The sequence below is a fragment of the Balaenoptera ricei genome, chromosome 9 (genome assembly GCF_028023285.1).
Source record: "Balaenoptera ricei isolate mBalRic1 chromosome 9, mBalRic1.hap2, whole genome shotgun sequence".
Lineage (NCBI taxonomy): Eukaryota > Metazoa > Chordata > Mammalia > Artiodactyla > Balaenopteridae > Balaenoptera > Balaenoptera ricei.
In genome coordinates, this window is record NC_082647.1 from 76,782,307 (window position 1) to 76,793,681 (window position 11,375).

General features: G+C 41.8%; 1 non-coding gene across 1 annotated transcript; it reads right to left on the reverse strand.

Annotated features, from left to right (window-relative positions):
• Positions 1 to 2,901: 2,901 nt before the first annotated feature.
• On the reverse strand, positions 2,902 to 2,974 carry TRNAE-CUC (transfer RNA glutamic acid (anticodon CUC)). Its single transcript has one exon. It is a non-coding gene; the product is annotated as a tRNA-Glu (tRNA).
• Between the last annotated feature and the right edge of the window lie 8,401 nt (positions 2,975 to 11,375).

Consider the following 11,375-nt stretch of genomic DNA (forward strand, 5'->3'; position numbering starts at 1 on the left):
CTGAATGAGTATGTTTATATGATATTCTGAAAAAAAGCAAAACTAGTGACTGAGAGCAGATCTGTGCTTGCCTGACACTAGAGGTAGGGGGAGGAGAGGGACTGGGGGCACAAGGGAATTTGGGGGGCAAGGGAAACATTTTATGGCATGACTGTAGTGGTTAGAGAACTGTATCCATTTGTCAGATATCAAATTGTAGGCTTAAAATGGTTAGGTTTATTTTGTAGAAATATACCTCAATAAAGTTGATTGAAAATGGAAAGGTACAGACTGGAAGGAGATATTTGCAATACATGTAACTGATAAAAGATTAGGTTATGTAAAGAATTGTTAGGGAAATGCAAATCATCACACAACTAGACATTGTTTTATACCTACCAGATTGTCAATGAAAAAAATCTGACAAAATCAAGTGTTGGTGAAAGTGAGAACACCGGAACACTTATACTTTGCTGTTGGGAGTCTAAACTGGAACAGTTCTTTTGGGGGACAATCTGGCATCATCTGGTGAAGTTGAAGATGTACACACCTATGATCCAGCAGTCTCACTCCTTGGTGTAGAATGCCCCAGAGAAACCCTTGCACACGCGTTCAGGCGACACGGACAAGAACATTCAGAGCAACATGAACGTCCCTCCACAGTAGAATGGCTAAATCAGTTGTGACATACAATGGAATACTAATTATCAGTGAAAATGAATGAACCAACAGCTATAAACACCCAGAGGAAAGACTTGCCAATGTAATATTGACAGAAAAAAAGAAAATTGCAAAAGAATACATGCAATATGATACCATTTACATAAAGTTTTCAAAAGCATGGAAAACTAAACAATATGGAAATGTATTAAAAAATGTAATAAGCCTATGGGAAAGAAGGCAAAAGAATTGTTATATGAAGCTCAGCACAGTGGTTGCCTCTGGGGAGGAGGAACGGGGGTCGCGGAGAGCAGCAGTCAGGCGGCTTCCATAGTGCCAGCCATGTTTTATTGCTTAAATTGACTGATAGGTTTGTTTTATTATTATTCTTTACGTTCTATCTACATGCTATATGTATTCTTTAGTAGTTTTCAAATATTACTTTAAATTTTTTTTATTTGATATTGGAGTATAGTCAATTTACAATGTTGTGTTAGTTTCAGGTGTACAGCAAAGTGACTCAGTTATACATATACATGTATCTATTCTTTTTCAGATTATTTTCCCGTATAAGTTATTACAGAATACTGAGTAGAGTACCCTGTGCTATACAGTAGGTCCTTGTTGATTATCTATTTTATATATAGTAGTGTGTATAATTTAATCCCAAATTCCTAATTTATCTCTCCCCCCAACTTTACCTTTTGGCAACCATAAGTTTGCTTTCTAGGTCTGTGAGTCTGTTTCTGTTTTGTAAATAAGTTCATTTGTATCATTTTTTTAGATTCCACGTATAAATGATATCATATGATATGTCTTTCTCTGTCTGACTTACTTCACTTAGTGTGATAATCCCTAGGTCCATCCATGTTGGCACAAATGGCATTATTTCATTCTTTTCTATGAAATATTACTTATTTTTTAAGTGGAGTAAAATAACTTCTAAAAAGAATTTTAAAATAAAGACAACTCAGTAGAAAAAATTGGCAAAGACTTGTGAACAGACAATCTACCGGAAATCCAAAAGCCAATACACAGATGAAAAGATGTTCAACCACACTAGTAACTGGGGAAATGCAAAAGAAGAGAACAAAGATATGTCAAACATAAGCCATTGGTACAGTATGATAATATTTAGGTAAAACTGTAAAACATTTAAAACAATACTGTAAATTGTTTATGCTTACATATGAACTTAAAGAATAGAAACATGCATGGGAATAGTACACATCAAATTCAGGGTAGTGGTTATCTCTAGTGATGGATGGAAAAGCATGGGATTAGTGATAGTTGTGGAGGGGCTTTAGCTGAATCTGTAACATTTTATCTCTAAAGGAAAAAAAAGCTGAAATAAATAGAGCAAAATGAAGATTTGCTCAATCTGGTAGTTCATTTGTTTTCCTCTCCACTATACTATGTGTTTGAAAAATTTTATAACTTTTCAAAAGAACAAGTTCTTGGGGATTCCCTGGTGGTCCAGTGGTTAAGACTCTGCACCTTCACTTCCAAGGGCTCAGGTTCAATCCCTGGTCGGGAAACTACGATTCTACAAGCTGCGCAGCACGGCCAAAAATAAAATAAAAGAATGAGTTTTAATAACCTTTTCATTCCTCATGTGTGGTCTGAACAACAATAGAAATGAAATGTAAGCTCTTTCATTCGAAACTGTCTTGAGCTTTGAAACCCAAAGCCCTGGCCTCTTTGCCTTTTCCTGCAAAGTCCACCCTCCAAATTTTTTAAAACAATTTTTATTGGATATATTTGATTTACAATGTTGTGTTAGTTTCAGGTGTACAGCAAAGTGAATCAGTTACACATATGTCCATTCTTTTTTAGATTCTTTTCGCATACAGGCCATTACAGAATATTGAATAGAGTTCCCTGTGCTATACAGTAAGTCCTTGTTTTTATCTATTTTATGTATAGTAGTGTGTATATGTTAATCCCTATCTCCCAGTTTATCCCTCCCTCCCCTTCCCCCCAGTAACCATAAGTTTGTTTTCTGTTTGTGACTCTGTTTCTGTTTTGCAGATAAGTTCATTTGTACCATTTTCTTAGATTCCGCATATAAGCGATATCATATAATATTTGTCTTTCTCTATCTGACTTACTTCACTTAGTATGATAATCTCTAGGTCCATCCATGTTGCTGCAGATGACATTATTCCATTCTTTTTTATGGTTGAGTAATATTCCATTGTGTATATGTACCACATTTTCTTTATTTAATTTATTTGTACCTCGCATCTGGCGGGATCTTAGTTCCCCAACCAGGGATTGAACCTGGGCCCTCTGCAGTGAGAGCACAGAGTCTTAACCACTGGACCACCAGGGAATTCCCAAATCGTTGTTTTTTTGGTTTTGGGGTTTTTTTGCCCATGTGGCTTGGATTGTGGGAGTTCCCCAACCAGGGATTGAACCAGGGCCATGGCAGTGAAAGTGCTGAGCCCTAACCACTGGACCACCAGGAACTCCTGTACCACATCTTCTTTATCCACTCCTCTGTCAATGGGCATTTAGGTTGCTTCCATGTCTTGGCTATTGTAAATAGTGCTGCAGTGAACACTGGGGTGCATGCATCTTTTCAAATTATGGTTTTCTCCGGATACATGCTTAGGAATGGGATTGCTGGATCACATGGTAGTTCTATACTTCGTTTTCTAAGGAACCTCTGTACTGTTCTCCACAGTGGCTGTACCAGTTTACATTCCCACCAACAGTGTAGGAGGGTTCCCTTTTCTTCACACCCTCTTCAGCATTTATTGTTTGTAGAGTCTTTTTTTAAATAAATTTATTTATTTATTTATTTTTGGCTGTATTTGGTCTTTGTTGCTGCACGCGGGCTTTCTCTAGTTGCAGTGAGCGGGGGCTACTCTTCATTGCGGTGCGTGGGCTTCTCATTGCGGTGGCGTCTCTTGTTGCGGAGCACGGGCTCTAGGTGCGCAGGCTTCAGTAGTTGTGGCTCGCCGGCTCTAGAGCGCAGGCTCAGTAGTTGTGGTGCACAGGCTTAGTTGCTCCGAGGCATGTAGGATCTTCCCAGACCAGGGCTCGAACCCGTGTCCCCTGCATTGGCAGACGGATTCTTAACCACTGCGCCACCAGGGAAGCCCCGTTTGTAGAGTTTTTGATGTTGGCCATTCTGACAAGTGTGAAGTGATACCTCACTGTAGTTTTGATTTTCATTCCTCTAATAATTAGTGATGTTGAGCATCTTTTCATGTGCTTTTGGCCATCTGTATGTCTTCTTTGGAGAAATGTCTAGATCTTCCACCCATTTTTTGATTGGGTTGTTTGTTTTTTTGATATTGAGCTGTATGAACTGTTTGTATATTTTGGAGCACCTTCCAATTTAAAGATGTTGTTTCTGATTAGATTCATAGTGACTGTTGGTGGCTAAACCCCCCCAGATTTACTTCCCCTCACCTATAAAATGAGGAGACTTGACCTCTGTCAGCCCAGAAGCCCCTGACAAGAGGTGGCCATAGAAGCTCCACAGACACTGGCTCCTCACAAGGCCATGGCAGAAAGCTTTGCTTGGAGAACAGAAGGCTGCTTCAGTACAGGACGTGGGTTTCCAAGCTTCCCGCTGCTGCCTTCCCTCATTTTATACTCGATACCACTATTTCAGCTACTCACCAATTGGGCCTGAGCCCCAGGAATACCACTGGCTGGCCTAGAGCCAGTGACGTTTTGATTCCTAAGCAACGCCGTGAGGTTATTGAAGAGAGCAATGGAAATGGGCTTGGCCAAACAGTTTATCCCCTGAGGATGCCCTTAAAAATGTCCTTAAATGATGAACCCTCTTATGAGGCCCTTTAAAAAAAAGCACTTTTGAGACTTTTTTAAAAACAAAATCTCTCTCTTTTCCTCTCCATCATACTTCCCTCAGGCTATTGTCACTCCAGACCTGGATTACTATTAATGGCCTCCAAATTTCCCCAACTCTCTCTCTCTCTCTCTCTCCCCATATTTGTACTGCTCTTTGCTTCCAAAGCCATCTTTTAAAAGATAAGCTTGGAATTCTCAAGCTGGTATTAAGGAGTCTTCAGTGACCACCCCATCACCTACAGGGAAAACCAGACTCTGATGTGGCTTCCAAGATTGCCTATGGTGGCAAGTTGGGAGGCCCGTCATTTGTAAATAATAAAGTGCCTTTGTTCAGATGAGGATTCAAGTTTAACCCTAAAATCACTGACTTGCACTGAGATATGCACAGAGCAGAGCGGTAGGTGGTGTTACAACTCATGCTTGGGGCCTGTGTTTGGGATGGTGACCCCCATATGATGGTCCCTCACTGTGTTTGTCAAGATTGAAAAAGGGGTACAGGTGTGCTGCAGTCTGGCACCAACCTTCCTTTCCACCCTGACGCTCTACTACTTCCTGCCAGAATCCTCCCTGCTGGCCATTTGGTTTATTCACTCCACCTAGAATCAAACCAGCCAGCCCTGGGCTCGCACTGTCCTCTCCACCCTTCTCCTCTCCACCCTTCTCCTCTCCCACCCAGCGTAAAGTGCTTTCTCCTCTGTTTTCAACATGTTCTCAACAAAATGTTCCTTGAGTACACTGTTTATGCTGGGCTCTCTGCTGAACTTCTTTTTTTTTAACCTTTATTTATTTATTTATTTATGGCTGTGTTGGGTCTTCATTTCTGTGCTAGGGCTTTCTCTAGCTGTGGCAAGTGGGGGCCTCTCTTCATCGCGGTGCACGGGCCTCTCATTATCGCGGCCTCTCTTGTTGCGGAGCACAGGCTCCAGACGCGCAGGCTCAGTAATTGTGGCTCACGGGCCTAGTTGCTCTGCGGCATGTGGGCTCGAACCTGTGTCCCCTGCACTGGCAGGCAGATTCTCAACCACTGCGCCACCAGGGAAGCCCCTGAACTTCTTTAACACAATTGGAATGGTTTGTTTGGAGTTGAGGCGGGTGCCAGTTACCGTGGCTGAGTAACAAACAGCCCCATCTTAGTGGTGTCAGATAAGTGCTTTATTGTGTTGATAGATCCTGTGGCGTAGGGATTTGGACAGAGCACTACAAGGTTGGCCTTCTTCTCACCCATGATGTCTGGAGCCTTGGTGGGAAGACTCGAGGGCTGGGGGCTGGAGTCATCCGGAGGCTTACCCACTCACAGGTCTGGGGCCCCAACTGGGATGACTGGAAGGCTGAGTTCAGCTGGAGCTACGGACAGGAGCACATACATGTGGCCTCTGCACGTATCCTCATGATGTGGCATTTGTGTTCTGTGAGGGAATGTCCCAAGTGGGATCGTTCAAGAGAGCCAGGCAGAAGCGGCATTGCCTTTTCTAACCTAGCTTCATGTGTCACATAGTGTCACTTCAGCCATGTTTTATTGGTTGGAACACTCACAAGCCCATCCAGACTTAAGAGGAGGGGACATAAATCCAACCTCTCAATGGGAAAAGTGTCAAAGAATTTGGAGTCATATCTTAAAACAGCTACAAGGCATCATGCTGTTGTAGTATATACTATTAGTTAAATCCTTTCTTGTTATTTTCCTATCTCACACATTTGTATCTTTTTCTTCCACTACATGATAAGTCCCCAAAACTGGGTCTTAGACTCTGAACCGTTCCTGGAGTGCTTCATCAATCCCTTCCTGACACAGAAAGCCCTTCGAGACAGTTTAACGGAAATCAATAATCATTAGGTGGCTGCTCTGAGGCAACTTGCTGGCTGCCTACTATTTAAATCCCACAAACTCCAGGGCTTTAGCTAAGATTTTTTTTTTTTTCAGCACAGAATGAGAGGCAGAAGGTCAGCCACTGTGTCAATGGCATGGCTGGAGACTTATGGCTACACATAGACTGATTATCCTACTTAAAACTCCTACCACCCACACCCACGGGAGCTTCACCATGAGCCATCTTCTCATCATGTAGGTAGCAGACCTCAGAGAAACAGGCTCAAGAACCCCACATTTCGGGCTTCCCTGGTGGCGCAGTGGTTAAGAATCCACTTGCCAATGCAGGGGACACGGGTTTGAGCCCTGGTCCGAGAAGATCCCACATGCCGCAGAGCAACTAAGCCCGTGTGCCACAACTACTGGGCCTGCAAGCCACAACTACTGAGCCTGCATGCTGCAACTACTGAAGCCCCCATGCCTAGAGCCCGTGCTCTGCAACAAGAGAAGCCACTGCAATGAAAAGCCCGCACACCACAATGAAGAGTAGCCCCTGCTCTCCACAGCTAGAGAAAACCCACACGCAGCAATGAAGACCCAACGCAGCCAAAAATAAAATAAATAAAAATAAATAAATTTATTAAAAAGAAAATAGAGGGCTTCCCTGGTGGCGCAGTGGTTGAGAACCTGCCTGCCGATGCAGGGGACACGGGTTCGAGCCCTGGTCTGGGAAGATCCCACATGCCACGGAGCAACTAGGCCCGTGAGCCACAGCTACTGAGCCTGCGCGTCTGGAGCCTGTGCTCCGCAACAAGAGAGGCCACGACAGTGAGAGGCCCGCGCACCGCGATGAAGAGTGGCCCCTCTTGCCACAACTGGAGAAAGCCCTCGCACAGAAACGAAGACCCAACACAGCCAAGAATGAATAAATAAATAAATAATAATTAAAAAAAAAAAAAAAAAGTGCTTTGTCCGAGGTGGACCTTTTAAAAAAAAAAAAAAAAAAAAGAAAATAGAACCCCACATTTCAACTCTGTCACTCCCAGAAGAACCACTCTTGGTTTGGTTTGGTTTAAGTTTTTGGTTTTTTTTAATTTAACTTTTATTTTATATTGAAGTATAGTTGATTTACAATGTTGTGTTAGTTTCAGGTGTACAGCAAAGTGATTCAGTTATACATGTATCTATTCTTTTTCAAATTCTTTTCTCATATAGGTTATTACAGAATATTGAGTAGAGTACCCTGTGCTATACAGTAGGTCCTTGTTGGTTATCTATTTTATATATAGTAGTGTGTATATGTTAATCCCAAACTCCTAATTTATCCCTCTCCCCCCCCTTCCACTTTGGTAACCATAAGTTCATTTTCTAAGTCTGTGAGTCTGTTTCTGTTTTGTAAATAAGTTCATTTGTATCGTTTTTTTAGATTCCACATATAAGTGATATCATATGTTATTTGTCTTTCTCTGGCTTACTTCACTTAGTATGATAATTTCTAGGTCCATCCATGTTGCTGCAAATGGTATTATTTCATTCTTTTTAATGGCTGAATAATATTCCATTGTATATATGTACCACATCTTCTTTATCCATTCCTCGTCAATGAACATTTATGTTGCTTCCATGTCTTGGCTATTGTAAATAGTGCTGCTATGAACACTGGGGTGCATGTGTCTTTTTCTTTTTTTCTTCTTTTTTGGCTTCACCAGGTGACATTCAGGATCTTAGTTCCCCAAACAGGGATCAAACCTGTGCCCCCTGCAGTGGAAGTGTGGAGTCCTAACCACTGGACCGCCAGGGAATTCCCTCTTTTTCTTTCTTTTTTAAGTCTTATTTTATATTGGACTATAGTTGGTTTACAATGTTGTGTTACTTTCAGGTGAACAGCAAAGTGATTCAGTTAAATTCAGCTAGGTTGTTTCCATATTCTGGCTATTGTAAATAACACTGCAATGAACACTGGGGTGCATGTATCCTTTTGAACCGTGGTTTTCTCTTGATATATGCCCAGCAGTGGGATTGCTGAATCATATGGTAGTCCCATTTTTAGTTGTATGAGGAACCTCCATACTGTTCTCCATAATGATTGTACTAATTTACATTCCTACCAACAGTGCATGAGGGTTCCCTTTTCTCCACACGCTCTCCAGCATTTATTGTTTGTAGACTTTTTGATGTTGGCCATTGTGACAGGTGTGAGGTGATACCTCATTGTAGTTTTGATTTGCATTTCTCTAATAATTAGGGATGTTGAGCATCTTTTCATGTGCTTTTTGGCCATCTGTATGTTTTCTTTGGAGAAATGTCTGTTTAGATCTTATTCCCATTTTTTGATTGGGTTGTTTGCTTTTTTGATATTGAGCTGTATGAGCTGTTTGCATATTTGGAGATTAATCCTTGTTGGTCGCATTGTTTGCAAGTATTTTCTCACATTCTGTAGGTTGTCTTTTCGTTTTGTTGATGGTTTCCTTTGCTTTGCAGAAGCTTTTAAGTTTATTAAGTCTAATTTGTTTATTTTTGTTTTTATTTTCATTACTGTAGGAGGTGGATCGAAAAAGAGCTTCGATTTTTGTCAAAGACTGTTCTGCCTCTGCTTTCTCCAGAGGAACCACTTTTGATGTGGTCATCTGGCAGAGGAGAGCAGACCCAGTGTGAAAACAAAAGCAAAGCAGAGTTCAAGTCTCATTTTGTCTTCCATCAAGGGAAGAGCCTTTGTGTGGCTTTTCAGCGTGAAAAGCGTGGGTGTTTCAGGCAGCTGAAAGCACCGTGTTGTTGAGTGTTTTTCCCGTGGTCATTGCGTGTGCAGCCTAGAGCCTGGACATTTCAGGGAGAAAAAAGTGGAGGCAGGGGGTGCTCTGTGAAAGAGAACACAGGCTTAGAATGCTTCTCAACTGGGATCCTTTCAGTTTAGGATTGTTGCCTTAAATTTATTGTCTTACGGTCAATCCAGGCCACTCTGATTTGCCCAACATGAGGACGTCTTGTCACAGCTGTAGCTACTCTAACATTTTTGCAATGTATCCCCGAGAGAAGTGTTTCGGTCTTAATTTGATCATAACCATGTTATTTCAGAGCCCTAAAGAGAGCAAATGGGAGCAAAAAGAAGGAAGCAAAGATCCCCACTGTGGCTTAAGTCAGGAAGCCCCTCACAGGGGAAGCCGTCTTCCTAGGAATCATATTTTGTAGAAAACGAAGAGCAAAGTAAACACTCCGATTTTTTTTTTTTTAAGGGAAAGTTATTTATTTATTTATTTATTTTGGCTGTGTTGGGTCTTCGTTTCTGTGCGAGGGCTTTCTCTAGTTGTGGCGAGTGGGGGCCACTCTTCATCGCGTTGCGCGGGTCTCTCGCTGTCGCGGCCTCTCTTGTTGCAGAGCACAGGCTCCAGAGGCGCAGGCTCAGTCGTTGTGGCTCACGGGCCTAGTTGCTCCGCGGCATGTGGGATCCTCCCAGACCAGGGCTCGAACCCGTGTCCCCTGCATTGGCAGGCAGATTCTCAACCACTGCGCCACCGGGGAAGCCCCCCTCCGATTTTTTTTTAAACAAAACTCCTACATCCTGACATGAGGTAGATTAAGATTCTTTTATTTTATTTTATTTTTTTATTTTATTTTTTTTTTTAATTTTTGTTTATTTATTTATTTATTTATTTATGGCTGTGTTGGGTCTTCGTTTCTGTGCGAGGGCTTTCTCTAGTTGCGGCAAGTGGGGGCCACTCTTCATCGCGGTGCGCGGGCCTCTCACTATCGTGGCCTCTCTTGTTGCGGAGCACAAGCTCCAGACGCGCAGGCTCAGCAATTGTGGCTCACGGGCCTAGTCGCTCCGCGGCATGTGGGATTTTCCCACACCAGGGCTCGAACCCATGTCCCCTGCATTGGCAGGCAGATTCTCAACCACTGCGCCACCAGGGAAGCCCTTTTTTTTTATTTTTTATTTTCAACATTTTAATTTTTTTATACATCTTTATTGGAGTATAATTGCTTCACAATGCTGTGTTAGCTTCTGTTGTACAGCAAAGTGAATCACATATATGCATATATGCATACGTATATCCCCATATCCCCTCCTTCCCTATACCACCCCTCTAGGTGGTCACAAAGCACCAAGCTGCTCTCCCTGTGCTATGCAGCTGCTTCCCACTAGCTATCTATTTTACATCTGGTAGTGTATATATGTCCATGCCACTCTCTCACTTTGTCCCAGCTTACCCTTCCCCCACCCACGTCCTCAAGTCTGTTCTCAACGTCTGCATCTTTATTCCTGCCCTACGACTAGGTTCATCAGTACCATTTTTCTAGATTCCATATATATGTGTTAGCATATGGTATTTGTTTTTCTCTTTCTGACTTACTTCACTCTGTATGACAGACTCTAGGTCCATCCACCTCACTACAAATAACGCAGTTTCGTTCCCTTTTATAGCTGAGTAATATTCCATTGTATATATGTGCCACATCTTCTTTATTGATTCATCTGTTGATGGACATTTAGGTTGTTTCCATGTCCTGGCTATTGTAAATAGTGCTGAGATGAACATTGTGGTACATGTATCTTTTTGAATTATGGTTTTCTCAGGGTGTAAGATTCTTCTTGATTATTTAAGAATCATCCTGTTTGCCTGGTACCTCCTTAAGTTTAAAGAAAAAGAGTTAAAAAGTATACCCTTACTATTAGACATTGGGTTTTAGTTCTGGACTTTGGATGATTCTCTAAGTGTAGAAAATGGTCTAATTTCCTCAATGTCAAGTTCATCCGCTGCATTCCTGTTTTACTATGCATGTAAACTTGATATATATTTTTTTTAACTTTCAGACACCATATACACTTGATTTTCCAAAAGAAAAAGGTTTTTTTCTAAGCGTTGGTAAAGTATTGGAAAGAAGAATAATGAATTAATCTAGAGCCATAAAAACATCTGTACTCCTTAAGTTCTTGTTTTTCGCAAGTAATCAGGGCAACTTTATCCTTGGAAATGGGGATTAACATTTGGCAATTTGAAAGTTTTTCTTTCTGGAAGAAAATCACAATTTATAGAGTTAGAACAATAACAACAACTCAGTGCACTACGGCTCTTCAAATGATTCCAAGACCTTTGACTGGTCC